This window comes from Larimichthys crocea, chromosome XV, assembly GCF_000972845.2.
Source record: "Larimichthys crocea isolate SSNF chromosome XV, L_crocea_2.0, whole genome shotgun sequence".
In the NCBI taxonomy this organism is placed as follows: Eukaryota; Metazoa; Chordata; class Actinopteri; family Sciaenidae; genus Larimichthys; species Larimichthys crocea.
The window spans coordinates 15,706,985-15,725,132 of record NC_040025.1 but is presented as its reverse complement, the minus strand read 5'-3'; the positions used below and the strand labels follow the sequence as shown (position 1 = coordinate 15,725,132).

General features: G+C 44.0%; 1 long non-coding RNA gene across 1 annotated transcript; it reads right to left on the bottom strand.

Annotated features, from left to right (window-relative positions):
* Nucleotides 1-12,170: 12,170 nt before the first annotated feature.
* Nucleotides 12,171-16,962, bottom strand: LOC113747753 (uncharacterized). The gene is made up of 4 exons (XR_003463867.1): nt 16,414-16,962; nt 14,849-15,009; nt 14,457-14,665; nt 12,171-13,012 (listed from the first exon to the last, which is right to left on the bottom strand). It is a non-coding gene; the product is annotated as an uncharacterized LOC113747753 (long non-coding RNA).
* Between the last annotated feature and the right edge of the window lie 1,186 nt (nt 16,963-18,148).

Below are 18,148 nucleotides of genomic sequence, written 5' to 3'. Positions count from 1 at the left end.
CTGGAAGGAGCCAATCAGGTCTTACTCCTTCCCCCCTAAGGCGGATCCCCCCTCCCTAGCTCATCAGCAGCCTTTGTCACATGACCAGGGCGAGGCGTCAGAGGGAGGATGATTAATGATGCTTTTAGTACCTGTTTAGAATGAAGCTGTCCACACCGCACTGTAATTACCCACTCCCAGGCGGCAGCTGCCCAACATAATTGCTTTTTGTTTGTTGACCTGGTTTATTGAGGAGAAAGATGGCTTTGGCTGGGTAAGATGGTGCTATGTACAGTATACAGAGGTGAGGATGTATGCATGTTCAAAATTTGGGTGTGTGCTTGAGATCCATGTAAGCTACAAACATGTGAGCAAGGAGATATGTACCACAGCTGTGTGTACAGATAAAAAGGATACAGGTTACACAGTTCTGGTATGGAGCCACAAACTGTCAGTCAGGAGACACTGAGATATGCAACCCTCCCACTTAAGGTCAAAAACAGCCACGGACCTCTTGTGCAAGGTTACTGCATACCACTGGAATACACAAGTATTCAACCTGCACAGTTAAGGAGGGGTGTGTTCTGTCATGCATAATTTATGTCAACATCTCAAAAGCAGCAGCACTGTGTTGCTCTGAAAATTCAAAACTAAGTTCAGAAGGTCAATGGAATACCGCACCTAGAGATCCCCCCTCTCCCTCCCTCTCTGGCTACATGCCTAAGGCAAATATGAAAATTTCAGTACCTGCGGCGCATGCCACGAGGACAGTGACAATGAAACCCAGATAAACAGCCCCTCGTTTGACCTATGGAGAGCATAAATTTACCGCCCATAAATCCTTGAGTGTTTCAGCTCCGTTTGGCGCATTTGCTGTGCCTCTCTACCCAGACAGAGAGAGGCAAGTGTCGCGTATCAGTGCTGCTGTATGAGCAGCTTTCATCCTGCTCCTAGTTCTCACATAACTCAGTCCTGCAGCCTTTATCACCGCCTCATAAATAACTAGGCTATCGCCTGATAATGTCCGCTTAATGCTTAGTCAATAAAGCCCACAGTAAGAGGGGCCTTTTTTAGCCTCTCTCCTGTACATAAATATAAACAGTGCAGTAGATTGATGTGATGGGCAGGCTCTTTCTACACTGGGACAAAAAGAGGCAGCGTGTGGGCCTGGGAGCTGAAGGTGGGCTGTGGGGCTGCAGGTGTTTAGAGGAGATAGTGGGCTGTAATGAGGGGGCTGCAAGAGAAGGGCTGAGTGGATAGCCTTGACTGATCACCTGTGAAAGACATATACACACAAATGATAGCACACAGACAGTAACAGGAAAAGGCACATGCACACATAGACACACTCATTCACACACCCACACACACACTAATGCCATCATTAGTTAACCCATTGGTGTCGATGCCTGGTGCACAAAAGCTCATCCTCCCCATTTGAAGGGCATTAGAGCATTATGATAAAGACGCTCCCAAATGAACTGCTTCTGTATCTTGTTAGCATCTTTTCTTAATCTATTGACACATTTGCAAAACCAACCATACGCTGCTACCGCGGAATTATATCCAGCAATGTAAGTTTCATTGTCTTGTGCACATTGCAGGGACATTTATCGACCATTTGCACTAGTCATCAGACCATCCAATTCCAGTGTGGCGCCAGGGGCAGCTGTAGTCAGTGAGATGGCTGGAATGGGATCAGACTGAGCCCTGGGGAGACAGGAGAGACTGACAGGGATGTTGCCGGGTTGAACGAGGGGGCTGATTGTGATCCATGAGTTAGTCAGTGCAGCAGCACCTGGGCTTGGAGCAGCAGCTGGGAGAGATGGGCATGGTGACACAGAGTGGGTTCAAAATGAGAGAGATGATCCAATCAGCTTATATTGACATACTGTGGAGGGGTGCAGTTGGTGGTTTGGTTGTTATATGAGCGTTTACGTCGCACACATTTTGTCAAGGCAGGTTGTGGTAATTCACTAAATGAGGAGAGATTCCTGCTAATTTATATCACCACATCAAATTGTGTTGTGAAATCCGAATGTGGATTTGTTTTTGTCATCATCTGGGAGATATTTTTCTCTTTGACTTGACCTTTCATTATACCAGATAGACATAATGGAGCTATTGAAAGAGACCTTTGTATCACTTCATTATGGCTAAGCTTGCCAAAACCACATTGGCTGGTGATCACTTTCAGCTCCACTATGACTTTGAGACATAAATTTCAGGATGTCATCCAGGGCATGTGTCAGCTCCAAAGTAGTCTAGACTAAAAATAAACTAGTAAATTTAATGGGACTTTCCTGGAACATTTCAGTTTCACTCTATTATTATGTGTTAGTATTGTTCTGATGTTGGATAATGAGTCTAACTAATGATCAAAATGCCTTGTAGAAAACAGAAACACAGTTGTGTCCACCAAAACACAACCTTGGCAACCCATCGTGATACTGAAGCTTTAACTTCTTCAACATGTGTAGGAGAGTTTACCTCAAAACAAGGCATGTGTGGGGCATAAAGGCTGCTGTGATCAAATCCAAAGAATAAAAAAAATAATCAGATAGTAGGACAAAGATTTGGCAGAGGATTCTGGCCAATATACAATTTTACCTTTGATTTGTATCCATTGGTGAGGGTCCAGAAAGTTTCTATAAAGATTTGAGATGTAGAGTCATTAATCAAAATCCACAACAGTAAATATGTGAACGTTGAAAAATGGGCTTACATGAAATTAGTTTCTTACAGGAACAAGCTGAAAAAATATCAAATTGCATATTTTATTTTACTAATTAACATGTGCTGGAATCTACGATCGAGCAGAAGATCTTTAATTTAACCCAAAAATGTCTTATGATAACCAAATACACAACAAACCTAACACCTAACAGCAAGACCATGTTGCGCTCTCTGGACAACTTTCTAGGAAAAAGTAATTAATTCTTAATTAATGCATAACATGCAATGCCATGTAATAGAAATTAATGACCGACCACCCAACCTTGAAGTTGCTGGTAGGACTATTTCTTCACTATCAAGATGCTAGTTGCTCTTAGCGTAGCTCCCCTGTTAATATGCTTGAGAGTTAGCAGAAGTGCAACAGCTATTTTTCAACAAGATGCAAAGAGATGTGATCATTACAGATGAGTTTGTCTTACTCTGGGTAAGTAATACAATAAACTTATTTGATAAAATGTTGGGTGTACTTAAACGCATTATACCCAGCGTGTCTGCAAAAGCATCACTGTCATCCACCGCTCGTACTGGACCTCATTTATCAATATTTGCCTCGGTGAATAGCACTGGAGGATTTTTGTGCAACATTTCAAGACTAAATATTTCTTGTATGTTTCTTGTTGTTTGTGTATTCCAAAACAATTCTAGTAGCTGTTTCTTTATTAACAATTGTAGTGATTGATTTTGAGCACCACAAGGACATGCAAACTAAAGAATGATTTTAGGTGCTAGAAGGCAAAACAGAATTCAAATAGCATGTATAAATATCTTTTCTATATCCTTTTTTTTTACCTCAATTTTGCAAATTTGGGGTAAAAAAAAATACAACCGACTAAGTGACTTGAGCTTCTTGGATTTAAGATTTCCTCACAGCCTCATGCCACTGATTTTATTCCTTGCAGGTGCTGCACTAACATAAGAGGGGGACCCAAGGGTGAGGTGGGGCAGGGTCCAGATTTAGGAGGAAGGTGAGCTGGGAGGTGCCCACAAAGTAGTGGAGGCACTGCTCCGAACACTGCAGCAAATGAATCTCCTGGGTAATGGAGACAGAACTATTGCAAAATTAGGAGAGACATTAACTGGGGTATCAATAAATAAACCTCTAATTAGGAAAAAAGAAGCAGAGCAGAGCAGGAGCAGCAGCATGGGGAGAATATCAATGGCACACTCACATCTGTATGCAGGCACAGCTCTCTGGTGAGGGGCAGGGCCTCACGGGGGCTTCACCAATGGTATTGGCTCACCCATCCATTCCAGACCCTCCCTGGCGGAGAGCGTGCCCACTCTTTGACTGTGCAGTGAACCCAGTGTACCCTCCCCCTCCCTCTAAGCCTCACTCCAAGTGTAGCCCCCAGTTTCTCCACCTCTCCTTCTTTTTTTCTCCTGTTCTCTTCTCTAACCAGCTTATCTGCACAGTGCCCTGAGTGTGCCGCTGTGCTCTGTGACTTCACCATGATTGATTGTGGTGGGGGTCCTCCACTCCCTCGGTGAGAGAGAAAATGGAGGAGGGAAAACAGGAGAGAGGGGAATGGGCAAAGCAGAGAAACCTGGAGAGAGAGAGCCTATGATGTGTAAAATGAAATAGAGGTGGTATTTGGGTATGTACGTGTCTGCACACATGTATGTGTCTCCATCTATTGGTATGGAGTATGCCTATGTAAAATGTGTTGATGTTGGTAGGAATGAAGATAAACTACATTGTGTGCATGCCCTGAGTCGACATACAGGTATGTATCCAGTTATAATGTGTCAGGATTAGTTGGATGTCTGGCCAGCAGAGGGATGTGGAGGTGCAACCTAGGTGTTGGGGGAGGCTGAGGGTGGAGGGGTGCGTGGCGCTGACCGCTCCCTGTCTCTCCCCCTCTGTTCCCTGGAGGGTAATAAAGACTGATGACAGTGATGCTGTGCCATCCGGCTCCACAGTCTCCACTGCACAACCATTTGCGCCATCATTTATCCCGCTCCCCCCCTCCCCGCTCTAATTCTGCTTTAATAACCGCCAGCTCCATTCATCAGTGTATTGACGGGCATGACAGGCGGTGCGGCACACACTAACTCCCTGCCCTTTACTCGCTCACAGCCGGGGTCAGCGCGAGGTCACACAGTCAATAATCACAACACACCTCACTGTCACCTTGGAGCGACTGCATGCCCTGCATATCTATCCTCACGGATGCCCGAGCTCCTCATTGACTTTACTGCTTAGTACCCAGCACCGTGCACATTTGTTACGGTCTCAGAAGCTATAGGGCAGAGTTAGAGCGGCACCACAGGAGACATGCAGAGCAGAGGAAGTGTTGATGATCCTCTACTGGTGATCCAAATATGTGAACATTGACTCTGGTCCATTAAACTGAGTTGGATTATTCCAGTCCTACAATGTCAAAAAAGATTCGAAGTATTAAAGTCTGCACTCTTTAAGCACTTTGAAACAAAGTGCGATAAGATTACACTTTGCTCTCACACTTGTTTTTTTGAAGGGGAATGTTTTGGAGGGGGGGGGGGCGATAGTCATTTGTTACAGGTGCAGCCTCCCTCTCTCTCCTTGGGCATTCACCTCTTCATATGCAAAACATGTCCTGCTGTCCTCCAACTCCAGCACAGTTTGCTGCCGTGACACATTTTTTCTTCATTTCAGCTTGACAGTGACATTTATGTTCATTTGCTCAGTGCAATTGTGAGGCATCTGGAGAGGCTGTTTCCCTTTTTTTCTCTCCTCCCTCACCTCTTTCCTTTTTTCTCTCCTGACAAAAATATTAATGCAGATTTGCATGCCACAGTGACTAAGCCCTTGATGAACAGTTGGATTTTTGGGAACACACAGAGGAAAAACACCTCTGCAATTATACATGGCAAGAAGACTGAGGAGTTCAATGGAGCCTACAGTTTTTAGATAGATTACTATGTGCGTGGTAACTCAGAACATAGCCAGGATCAGTGGCATTGGGAACCCGCACCAGTCCATGAATCTTGTGATGCTGCTGAGTATGGTGGTGCTGGGAGTTGTGGTGCACTAGGGAGCTGAACATACTGCACACTGCGCTGGACCAGGTGGCACCCACCCTTTTTCCTACTCCATGGTCACATGATTTATCCGCAAGCTCTTGTATAATCCACAGTCCCTTTCCTGACCCCTTCTGCTCACACATACAGACACGTAAACATTACAAAGGGACAAACAAGAGGCCCCATGGGGCACTCACATGCAGATAAAAAAAAACAAGCAAACAATTCACTTTAAAACACATACTGTACTTTCAAACATACACACACACACACACACATATGCGGACACACCCACCAGCCCCCACCCACAGCCCCGCTTCACCTACCCTGGCCAGGCAGCAGCAGCAGCCAGGGGTGCGGGTGCTGAGGGCTCTAATCCGTGGTGCAGGTCCCATCGGCAAGGATCATTGAGCTAATTAATAACGTGGCACAGAGAGGGATGGCAGTCATTAAGGAGCCACGGCTGTGTGTGTTGAGATGCTGTGGGCTTCTGCATGGGAGTTTGCATGTGTGTGTGTGTGTGTGTGGAGGGGGGCGTATTGAAGGGCGGGTGGGTGTAGGGAGGGGGCACTGCAGACACAGGGACTCACTTTGGCATGCAACCCTTTGATTCATAATTCACAGAGGCCAAGCAAACATGAAAGCACACCATTATACAGCTAAACACATGTGCACATTTCCAAACACACATACGGCATTGGGTACAAGCCCCACACACACACACACACACACACACACACACACACACACGCAGACTTAATATTATCTACTGTAGTAAAACTTCAAATAGACTCAGTTGAATTTGTGTGAGGGTCAGCCAGAGTGCAGCTGAGCAGGATTTCCCTTTCTCTTTGTATCAATGAAGGCAACTCTGTGTGTTACTCCAGTTGGACCACACTGTAACTCAGACACAACCGCAGCAGCACAGTGCTCCATGGGGCTTTGTATAAAACACTCTACTGCACCAGCAGAGCCTATCATTTCCAGTCTGAAGCCATATGTTAGGAGACGCTGTATACATCGCCAATATTTACTATAGGCTAGGGGACCAGAAGGCTAAGAGCTCTTAGTTGTGTGAGGCAGCCCAATAGCTCAGCCTGGGCTAATGAAAGGAAACAACAGGAGCAATTAGCAGTGTAAACAAACAGCTCACTGAGGCCCCAGTCTCCAGCCTCCCCCCTGACAGCAAAGGGACTGGCAGCCTGTAGTAGGAGGTAATTGGGGGAGCTAGGAGCCGAGACAAAATCAATGGCAACGCATGCACAGACACAGCACGATTACTCACCACCCTGCGTCTCAGCCCCAGGGACTCAAACACGACAAGGTATTGTAGCAGGTTTGACCCCATGGAGCTTAGATTCACCTCGGGAAATGCTGCTTTACTGTACCTCAGTGGTGTTCAAAAATTGCATATAGTCATGCAGCACCAGTAGCATTAATTTCAACAGCAGTGGACAAAAAAGAGTCAGAGGCAGACACACAGTCAGACAGGCACTCACACTGACAGCTGACACGACACAGCTTACAAGCATCGCACTTTGACCACTGGCCATACAGGGGCCTAACGACCTTCCTCTCAGTCTAATTGATCTCATCTTGGTGCCATTTATGTGTCTGCCTGTACACTAATGTCTCCTACTCACTCACTCATTGGGAAGTATCAGCGTCTACATTGCGACCATGTGGCTGCGGCCTGCAGACAGCCGTGCAGAAGCCACGGCCATGTATGTCTCCTCTCTCTCCCTGAGTGGAGCTGCAGGGCAGAGGGGCATCACTAATGCAAAAGGCTGGCTGGGACTTCTACTCTGCAGGGCACATTCTGCTGCAGGCGTGGGGCTTCTGCTGTCTGAGTGCTGGCCAAGACAAGAATCAGCAAGAGAGACTTTCCTGCAGAGTTTTACAAAAGTCTCCTATACATCCATTACAGGATGTTTTTCCAAGTACAGGTTTCGTCTGAATCAGGACTTGGCGCTTGTCTTGGGCAGCAAGGAGACATAATGGCAAGAGATCAAGATCCTTTAAATATGTACATGTACAAATATATCAATATAAAAACAAATGTCCTGTATTCAAAATTCAACAGAATTAGACAAGTATTATATAAAAATGTTATATATACATATTATACTTGTATGTTATATGTATTTTTTATTTGTATATATTCTATTATTTGATTATTATTCATGATGCATCAACATGTAAGCAGAATTTAGATACTGTAGCTTGAGGTGGAGCTAACATTTTATTAGTTTTATATAACAGTACAGAGACATCAAATTTGTACAAGAATGGTAGAGCTGAAATGATAAGTGAATCAACAGATTTTTTTTGAAAATAATCTATTAATTCTTTCTTTTTTTTAGGCATTTAGACACCTGCACAATAATCAATTATGAGCATGTTTTGCTTTTGTCTGTTTTATTTCATTGCAAATTTAAAGAGTGCAGTGTAGAGCTGTCACAATATCCAATTTTCACTACACTATTATCATGGCCAAAAGAATTCACAATAACAATATTAGTAAGATTGATATGAAATTTAAAATAATTATGCAATTTGAAAAATGCCAACTACTATGTTGAAGTGAGCATGGACAGAAACATAAATGATTTAAGAGGCACCTGATTATTTACACAATATTACCATATGCATATTGATAATATTAACATTTTACATATCATCATTATATTTTATTACTGGTTTATTGTGGCATCTCTGGTCCTGTGTATGTGTAACTTTTATTGGTGTCTAATAGTGAAGTTGTAGATTGCAACTGAATATCACTCACCTCATCCTCCCTTCCAAGTGTGTAGGAGAATCTATGGTAGCTGTTAAACACGCAAGCAAAGCAAAAGGCCCTGTCTAGAGCCAATGTTTAATTTGTCCACTCTGGGCTACTGTAGAAAGATGACAGTTCAACATGGTGGACGTGGAAGAGGACCTGCTCCCTCTGCAGATATAAAAGTTTCATTCTGAGGTAAAGATAACACAATGATTCTGATTTTCAGGTATTTATACACAAATTAAAACGTTATTTTTTACATTTATATTATATTTGTACATATTATATTTCTGTAAAAATAAATCCCCCTTAATCTTACACACCTTTAATGTCTTTAATGGTTTTAGACTATTGGTCCAACCAATCAAGCAATGTGAAGATGTCACCTTGGGCTTTAAGAAATTGTGATGAACATTTTTCATGATTTTATGACATTTTATAGTCTGACGGATTAGCTGATAAATCGAAAAAACAATCAGCAGATTCATCAATAATGAAAATAATTAATTTGTTGCAGCCCTTGAGGAGAGTATTTGAGTTATTTTCCATCACTGGAGCACACGGGAGAGTGCATGGATTCAAGCTTCGTGTCAATAAGCATTGGTACCACTGGATTGTCCTTGAGCAGGGCACTGAATGCCTGCCATCTCCAGGGATCCTACAATGTGACTTGTGTGCCCTGCCCTGTCATTGAAAAGAAAAATTTCCAGTATAACTTTAAAAGAATCACATTTTTATTATCATTATTCTTGCTTTACTGTCTTCAGGATATTAGCTTATTCTGCTCTTAATACTAAGTTGTACTACTTAACAGCATCAGCAAAATGCCAAAACTGTGAGGCAAACTGAATGACTCAAGACTGTATTTCAAAAGGGATTCCACATGGACATGAATTTTGAGCTCACGGTGGAGCTTAATCTGGATCTAAGAGACTTATTCCATCATTTATGATTCAGAAAATTGGGGGGGAACACTACATTCATCACCTGCTTCAGCAACATTTCTGATTTAGTGGTCAAATGGATGGATATTGCCTCTATTAGTCCTCATTATTACTGTAAATTCTGCAATACCGCCAGGTCGGCTCGGTAGGGATTATGGACCATTATGAGGAGAGTGAAGACAGAGATAGAGATACCTTCTCCACCAGATGCAGATCAGGCAAAGTGGAGGGGCAGGAAAGAGGGGTGTGACCAGGCTCCATATAATGTTAATACAGGAGACAGAGATCTGATAGAGGTGCAACACAGCCCCATTCAGCTACACTTAACAGCATCCTCCATAACAGCATCCCTTGGTTCGGAGAGAGCCAAATGTCTGGATGCTGGACAATGCACACACACAACCTGCCCTCCAAATACCAGTGCATTACTGCCTTGGCGCTCATTGACAGAGCTGCCACTCACCACGAAGATGGATGCTCCTCCTGGGACAATTCCAAACCTCCTTCATTGACTCATTTGTTTTGCTGATCTAACTACCTTTGAACACAACGCTGAGGTGAGTGTGTATGCTCTTGAAGAAGGGGGGGGCATCATTGTTTTATGTGTGCATTTTTGTGCCAAACAGTGACCACAGTTCCCACTCCCTTGGCATGGGTAAAACACCCTCATGGGGGACTGCTAACAGTCAGCGCAGAATTAGAAACCCTGCAAGCAATCTTTTCTTCCTCTAGTTTTAAACTACAAGTGATGCTCTCCCTCATGAGATGCTGCACAAATAAGTACTGTTGCTCATTTATGCACATTTCCCTCCAAGTTCCTTGATTAAAAACATGTAAATGACTGGTCTAAGATCCCAGCTTCCCCGAACGTTATATTAACCTAACCAAGCTTTTAGAATTTGCATTTCCATTCATTTCAAGGAGGTTCAAGCCTCATCCAGCCACCAGACTTTATTTCACCTCACACCTCCCAAAACATCTTCATCTCCTATCAGTTTCCCATTGGAGTGTGTCACGATCATGGACTACACACACATTAGGGCAGACAGGCCCACATTCATCACACACTTTCAGCCATGTCGATAGTCACCAAGCTGTGCAGGCTCATAATGAATTTGAAGAGTTGCACACCTATAGCAAAGTCATTTACTTTATCAGTCCGATAAAAGGAAGTGATAAGATAGTGGCTCGGCACTGTAAGAGTATCAGCCCCACTCCGCTATTCATCTCACCAAGATCTACAAATAGCAAAGCTCATCCCTCAAGGCAACCGCACTGAGCCTTTATCTATGGAATTTAAAAAAGGGCTAATATCTCATAAGAATGTGTGCTTATGAAAACCATCATTTCCATATCATTATCAGCCTGAATATCTGACTGCCATACTAAGAGGCTTCTCTGGTCTCTCTGTATTCTGCTTCTGGTTCAGGAACTGCTGGGAGAATACAGGTGCAAATATGATTTGGGCCTATTCCTCTTATGAAGTTGACCCTTCTGTAATTGACACAGACACACTGGCAATTTGATTAGCTCTTCCTGCTGCTTGAGGGCATTTGACCATAGCAACCTCATCCTCTGTTTTATGTACATAGCTCCACCTATTGGTGAAGCCAGGGAACAGCACACAGAGCAAAAGAAAGCCTAAGTTGCCTGACTCACATTGTGTTTGGAATAAAGCCACTGGGCCAAATCCAAGAATATTTAACAAGCCAGACCACGGCTGAACCACACACCTAAACCAATTAATGATACAAGATCATCTCTGCAGGAGTAAGGATGCATTATACAGTTGGAAATTATTTAAATTATTTAATTTTTTGTAATGTGTTGCATTATCAAACAATACAAATTAATTTTTGTATATACTTTTTTTGAATATTTCTCTCTATTTCTGTCTCACGCCTCTTCAGGTGTATGTAGATTTCAGGTGGATGCATGTATGTTTGTGTTGTGTGAGAGAGAAAGAGAGCATGCACACATCCACATAGGCTACATTGATTTGCATGCAGATTTGGCTATGTGGGTGAGCAAATGTGTGTGTCCACAGCCAGCCTGCGTGTCAGCTAGTGTGTATGCGCCACTAAAAGTAGTTCATCCCGTTATAGCAAAGAGAACTGATAAGAGCCTCTTGAAACACTTGAGATAAGCACCCTGGCTTAAGTGCACTGACACTGTCACAAAACATGCGAGGCGTACAAGTGAAAGTCAAGAAAAATGGGCAAAACACATACACACACCTCAATAGCAGTGCCATTCATAGCACTGAAAAAGAATGTGCTCAAGAGCAAAACAGTGTGTCACATGAAGTGAAAATTACTGTACATCGATTCATCAAGATACATCATTAAAGCTGTCAAACATCAAAGGCTCTCTGATCACAGCTCATTCTTGAGACACCAATAGCCTCATTTATCATATTTGTTTGAGCAAGGAAAGACAGAGTGAGGCAAGACGAGAAAGAGGGAGGAAGAGACGGAAGAGAGCGCTGAGGGTGAAACTCTGGAAACAAAGAGGAAATAATTGTTTAAAGGAATTCAACTAATAAAATCAAAAAGAGTAACATGCATGAAACGACAAAGGGATTCAAAGAAAAGAGAAAAAAACAACAACTTAGAAACAAAAACAGGAAAAAGGGTGACCAAAAAACAGTAATAGTGTCATATGAGAAGTAATTAATAACAAGCAGCAACAGAGTTCCCTATCACCTCTGTTTGTAGTGGGACGCCACCTGGACTGAGCCCTAAACCCTGAGGCTCTACAAGATAAGCATGCTGGTTCAGAGCTTCAAACACCTGCATGCACCAAAAATGTGAGCAAACCACTATCTCTCCCTCCATCATATTATTTTTATTATCTGCATTGCTCACCTTTACTTGACCTCACACGACGTGCAGCATATCACTCACTTTAGTTCAGATTTATTATCATTTATTATTTTATTAACATGGGGAACATTTTGGGGGGAAGGGGTCGTATTGCTAATTTCTGTCCAAATAATGCTTGTAAGAGGACATCTTTAAAGTTTATGCGGCTCGTGATCAAATGTTTTTAATATATCCCCCGGCTCTTGTATTCTCCAAATTGCTTCAATAAATAACTTGTAAGTCTAATTATGCAGCAATTAATTGCAGCCAACATGGAATGCCCATCAATCTTGTAACTTGAAAAAGTCTTTTCCAGCACAGCCTGGCAGTCCAAATAAGAAATTTGATTAGATTTTGCAAGCACGTATGGGATTGTGTCTGGGTGCCAGTTTGTCATTATGTGTGCATGTCAGTGTGACTGCGTGCATGTGTGTGTATGCGTGAACATGTGCGAGTGCCCGTGGAGGTTACAGCCAGATCACAGAAGAGAGAGCTCCATCCCAGCAGCTCTCCGCAGTCTGCTCTCTCTGCCGTCTCGTCCAGTTGCTATGGCAGCAGCGGTGAAGGCTGTATCCATGGCCAAAGGAGGAAGCTGGCATCCCCCAATAACAGACCTTCCACCCCTCCTCTCTCCCCGTCTCCCCCCGCCAGGCTCCTGACCCGCTGGTGAACCTGCCTGGGGGTCAGAGGTCAATGGCTCAGAGCTGCCGAGTGACAGTGAGGGATGATGAGGGAGAGAATGAGAAAGAGAGGAGTTACACCACACAGATGGGGAGGAGAGATGAGAAAATGAAAAGATGAGACCAAATTTGATTACTATCAAGAGGTGGGGGTGTGGGTGGCCATTCCGCATTTTAGAAAATGGCTGCTGGTTTTCGCTGTGTCTTTAAAATGGAGGTGGAATGCAGATTGGGTTGACTTTTTTTTTTTCTTGGTGTTCCGTAATTTTTGTATTGTGCGTTTTCCTATTTGTGCGTACGGGTGCGTGCTGAGCTGAGGGGGTGTAAGGGGCAGGGGACAAAGGAAGGAGACAGGTAGTTTGAGGCAGGGGGGTGAAGATGGATTCTCAATTACTTCCACTTTTTTGTTTATTGATTCTGTGCATGTGCGTTGGGGCCACAAGAGAAAGTGTTTCTCTCCTTGACTGTGTACCATCTGGGGAGAGTAAAGGTATTTGTGAAGGGAGTTATCTGTGTGTTTAGTGTGTAGTCAAAGGGGTAGATATGGTCGAAGAAGGGGGGGTCAAGTGAGTTGGCCCCTGACCTCTCTGCCTCTGAGAGGTCAGACGGTCTTAGGTTAGCTCAGAACACAACTTCCTCACCTTTGAGATTTGTGTGCTTTCATACCTAGGGGCCTGTAAAAGTATGCAGTTGTTCATCAGCATTTGTCAGTCGCAATTTCCCAAAGCAAAGATTTGACATCTGTCTGCATTTTTCCACTGAACAATAAAATGTGGCTTTAATTTAGTCGAGTTTACCTGCACATGTGTGCGGTAGAGTGATTTTCAAATATTATTCCATTTCAGCGTGCATGGACTTAAACAGCTGGTTTGGTGAAGTCTTTACAGGAGTAATCAAGAAAAGAAAATGATCCATAGGGAGTGTAGAGCCAGGAGGAATGAGGCAGAGGAGATGACCCCCACTCCCCCTTCAGACACACACCACCACCTGCAATGTTACAACCTGTGATAATACATTATCATCAACCCTGCTGCCAATATGAACCAGGAAATCACCCACCACCCCTTCTACAGTGGCTCCTTTGAATACTGTGAGGCTAACATTACCCCCTAGTGGCTAATGTTTGCAACTGCACCCCAAAACTCATGGGTATGAGTGAATGTCAACAGGCAACCATACAATCAATCTCCATCCGCAACACTCTGTGGTCCATACAGTATGGAAGAGAGCCTCGAAAACTCTGCCTTTCCATCTGATACACGCAATATGTCAGCGCTATCAGACGTAACTATATAATTTCAGTCCATCTTTGTCCATTTCAGTCCATCTTTGTCATCATTGGCTGGTGTGGAGTGCAGGAACCAGTCAGTTAGGACTGTCAACCAGAGACCAACACAGTAGCCGAGAGTGCAGAGCAGAGGGTGTTTGCTTTCTGCACACACACACAGACGCACACATACAGACTCACGCTCAGGGCGCTATGCAGACACTTCACGCAGCCTCTCTCTCTCTCTCTCTCTGCTGCATTCTTTATGTTTTTTTTTCTGCGTGTTCTCCAGATGTCGTGTCCTCTTCGTCACCCCGTTCCTTCGCTCCGCTCCGCTCGGTTCCCCCGCCCGGAGACTTGTCACAGCCCCTAACCGCATCAGGAGCACTGCTAGATTGGATATACATGATCTGTCCATCCATCAATGGAGAGAGGGAGAGAGAAAGAAATGGTTGTCTATCAGTGAGGAGTGAGATAGAGATGCGGGGAGAAGGCGAAAAATTGGGATGGAAAGTCATTTGCAAGCACAAACAACACACAGGGAAGAATATGTTTAAAGTCAGACACAAAGATATTAAAAATTATCCTCTTACACAGCAGGTTTATAGATGAATAAACAGTGCTCTCCGTGCCGTTTGATCAATGTTTCTCGTCACTATCATTGGCCAGTAATGAGATTAGTGATAATTTACTTCCATGGACAAGAGGACTCCCCGGCAGATCTGTGTTGCCACCCAATGCCGTGCACACTCCCCTGTGAAAAGTGAAAGATAGTTTCAGACTTCATCTGTGTGTCTCTGTCCCTCTCATCATCTGTCTCGCGCTGTAGGTTTAACTGGTGATGCTGAATCACCTCTCCATTTTTCCTCCCTCTCCATTCTGTGAACTGAATGAGCTGGAACACGTGTGTTATGGGCCCTGTAAAATGTGTTACAACGTGGGCACATACAGTCCAAAGCTCTGGGAGCTGAGCTAACACTTGGCTCAATACGCATTTTTTATCTGCAGGTGTTCCAGTCTGGCAAGATTATTCCCTGTTGCAGACCATGTTAATCAAGATTTTGTGCAGATATGTGTCTCGTGCAATAATGTTTGACATATTATATATTGAAGATTTAATTTAAAGTGTGATATTATATGTGATCGTGGTGTAATAAGGGTTTCAACAGCTAATACCAACATTTATGAGAACAATAATTATGGAGATGCTACCATGCCATCAGTAAGAGTGTGGTTTCAAATGACAGCAATTGTTTTCTTCGGCTGTCAAATAAATAAATCTAATTGCAAAACACACCATCACACAGCAATAAAAAAAAAACTCCTCCAACCATTTCTACTTGTGATATTGCTTCTTGTAGCTGCAGACAGTGTACTGTCATATATTTGTTTGATGTTGAATATACAGTATGAGGAGGGTTCAATCTGAGGTTGCCCTAACACTCCATCGTTTTATCTTGTGATATTCATCTATGTCTGCTCTTCTATCTTTTCCATTTTCCAGGTGATGCGGTATCACGAGCACATCTGTACTCCTCCTTCTCCCCTCTGTCTCCATCTCGCTCTCCCTTTTCTCTCAATCTCCTTCCCTCTATCCTTTCCCTCTGTTTTTCCTCCCACCTGCCCTCTCCTATCTCTCCTTCCATTTTCATACTGACTCCCCCCACGCCTCTCTCTCTCTCTCTCTCTGTCTCCCTCCATCCCTCTCTTTCTGTCCCCTCTCTCCTCTCTCTCTCTCTCTCTCCCTCTCTCTGCTGTGCTCTGATGAATTGCCTTCCCCTCCCGGTGAACTCGACCGATAATCCTGGGGAAGCAGTAAAAGATCATCGATCAGCCCTGCAGACAGGCCCACAAGCCACAGCACAGGAACAACACGCTAACAACAAGCCTCTGCACTTGGCTCCTGGTGTATGTATATATGTGCACGTATGCACGAGCGTGCGCGCGTGTGCATGAGCACGTGTTTGTGCACATGCGTTTGCACACTTAATGCATGCAGATGACGTGCATTATTGCCTAACTTGAGATGGTGTCCTTATTAGTCTGTTTGTTAGTATGTTAATGCACACATGCGAGGCGCGCACATTAGTTGAGCGCTGACTGTCGCTGCTGCTTGTGTTTCATGTGCTATGTTTAGCTGCATGTGTCGCAGGCATACTTAGCATACACCAAGAGTTCCCTCCGTGCTCTCATCCTGCTTCCTCACGTGATCCGCCCTCCTGCTGTGTGTCATCCGCTTGGAATGCGTGCGTACACTGTACTAACGTGCATGTCTATGTGCATACGTGTATGCGTTTGCCTCTTGCTTGTCAGCATGTGTGTATAGTATTTGTATATGTATGCAGCACACACAGAGGCCCATAAATCATGTGGCATTCTCCAGGCCCATCCTGAAGGAGAAGGGTAGAGAGAATGCACATGATCTTGGGCAAAGCTTGATGGCTATGAAATTGACCAATTGATTGATTGAAACAATTAATTTTGCACCATGCTTTTATGACTGAGAAGCCAAGCGATCATCAGTTTGCAACAACCATGTGAAGACAGCTGAATTGTTTTATAATTTTTACTGAAACATAGCAAAGGACTTAGCTGCCTCAGGCTTAGGATAATGATAAGCTACCAGCTATTGGTTTAAGTTATATGACATGATATGATAGCTTGGATGTGTGCAAAGTCATGTATGAAGTCCATTTGTCTTCATCCTCCATTTTGCACACAAAAATAAGCCAGCTTGAGGGATTCAAGCACGAGGCAGCCAATGGTCATTATTCTATCCCCCTAAATATGACAAATGGAGGACTGCTTCTATTGAATCTCATTCTTTACATGCCATATTACAACGCACTGCTGTTCGCCAATGTGGAGGAGCTTGACCATAAAAAGCCAGTTGCTTGGAAAATAAATATCCACTTTGACAACCGGTGAACTGCTTTTCATTGAGGAGACTCACCATTCATACTTTATCTCCCTCTTTATTTTGGAACTGTTTGTGAGTTGTCCTTCAGTGCCTTTCTCTCTGCTGCCTTTGTTCCTAATGTACTGGCAAGGCGGACTTCATTACGCCCTGTATGCGGCAAACACATTTATGTCCTATTTTGATTTTTCCTATTTCATCTTGCCGTGATACGCCACAGCACTGCCACCAAAGCGGAAAATAAAGCCCCTATCAGGCTTGAAGCCATGTGCTATTTGTGAGCAAGGTGACACCTTGTGGCTAAAGAGGGGAACTGCAGCACCATCTGAAATCCAGCATACACAGAAGGAGGTGCCAGCTGACAATACAGTGCAACTTGTTCCCACCAGAGAAGTAACTGGCAATTATCATCTGGTTTTAACTCTAAGAATGAGCTCCAAATGTAGAACGAGAGCAAGACACGCAAACCCCACCACAAACCTCAAAGGACACCTGCAACAGGTATCTGAGGAATTTCACAAGTATGAGAAGGTGTTTCGGGCCATGATTCTTCCAATACTTGGGCAATGACTTAATGTGAGGTTGTGTGTGAAGGTACGTGTGTCCCTGTGTGTTTTCCTGACAGTGAAACGCCACCACGGACATTGACAGATCGCAGGGGAATGTTCAATTGCAGGTTGTTGCGTCCTGCTGTCATTGGGCTCATCTGTCACAGGGCAAGGCTAGCTGGGAGGCAGGAGGAGGCAGGAGTGAGGGGCGTCACTCCTCCCATAGATGATGATCAAACCGGGGCTCCTGCCAAGCAGGCTGCTGGCCCTGTCTTGCTCCTGTGGTCCTTTGGAATTCTTCTCCTTTACAGTTCCAGAGCAATAATATTACAGCTTTGATACTGCTGCAGACAGCAGTATGAGGCAGAGGGATTTTCCCACTAGAATACACTACAGCTCTGTGACTCTATCTCTCCATCTTTTGGCTA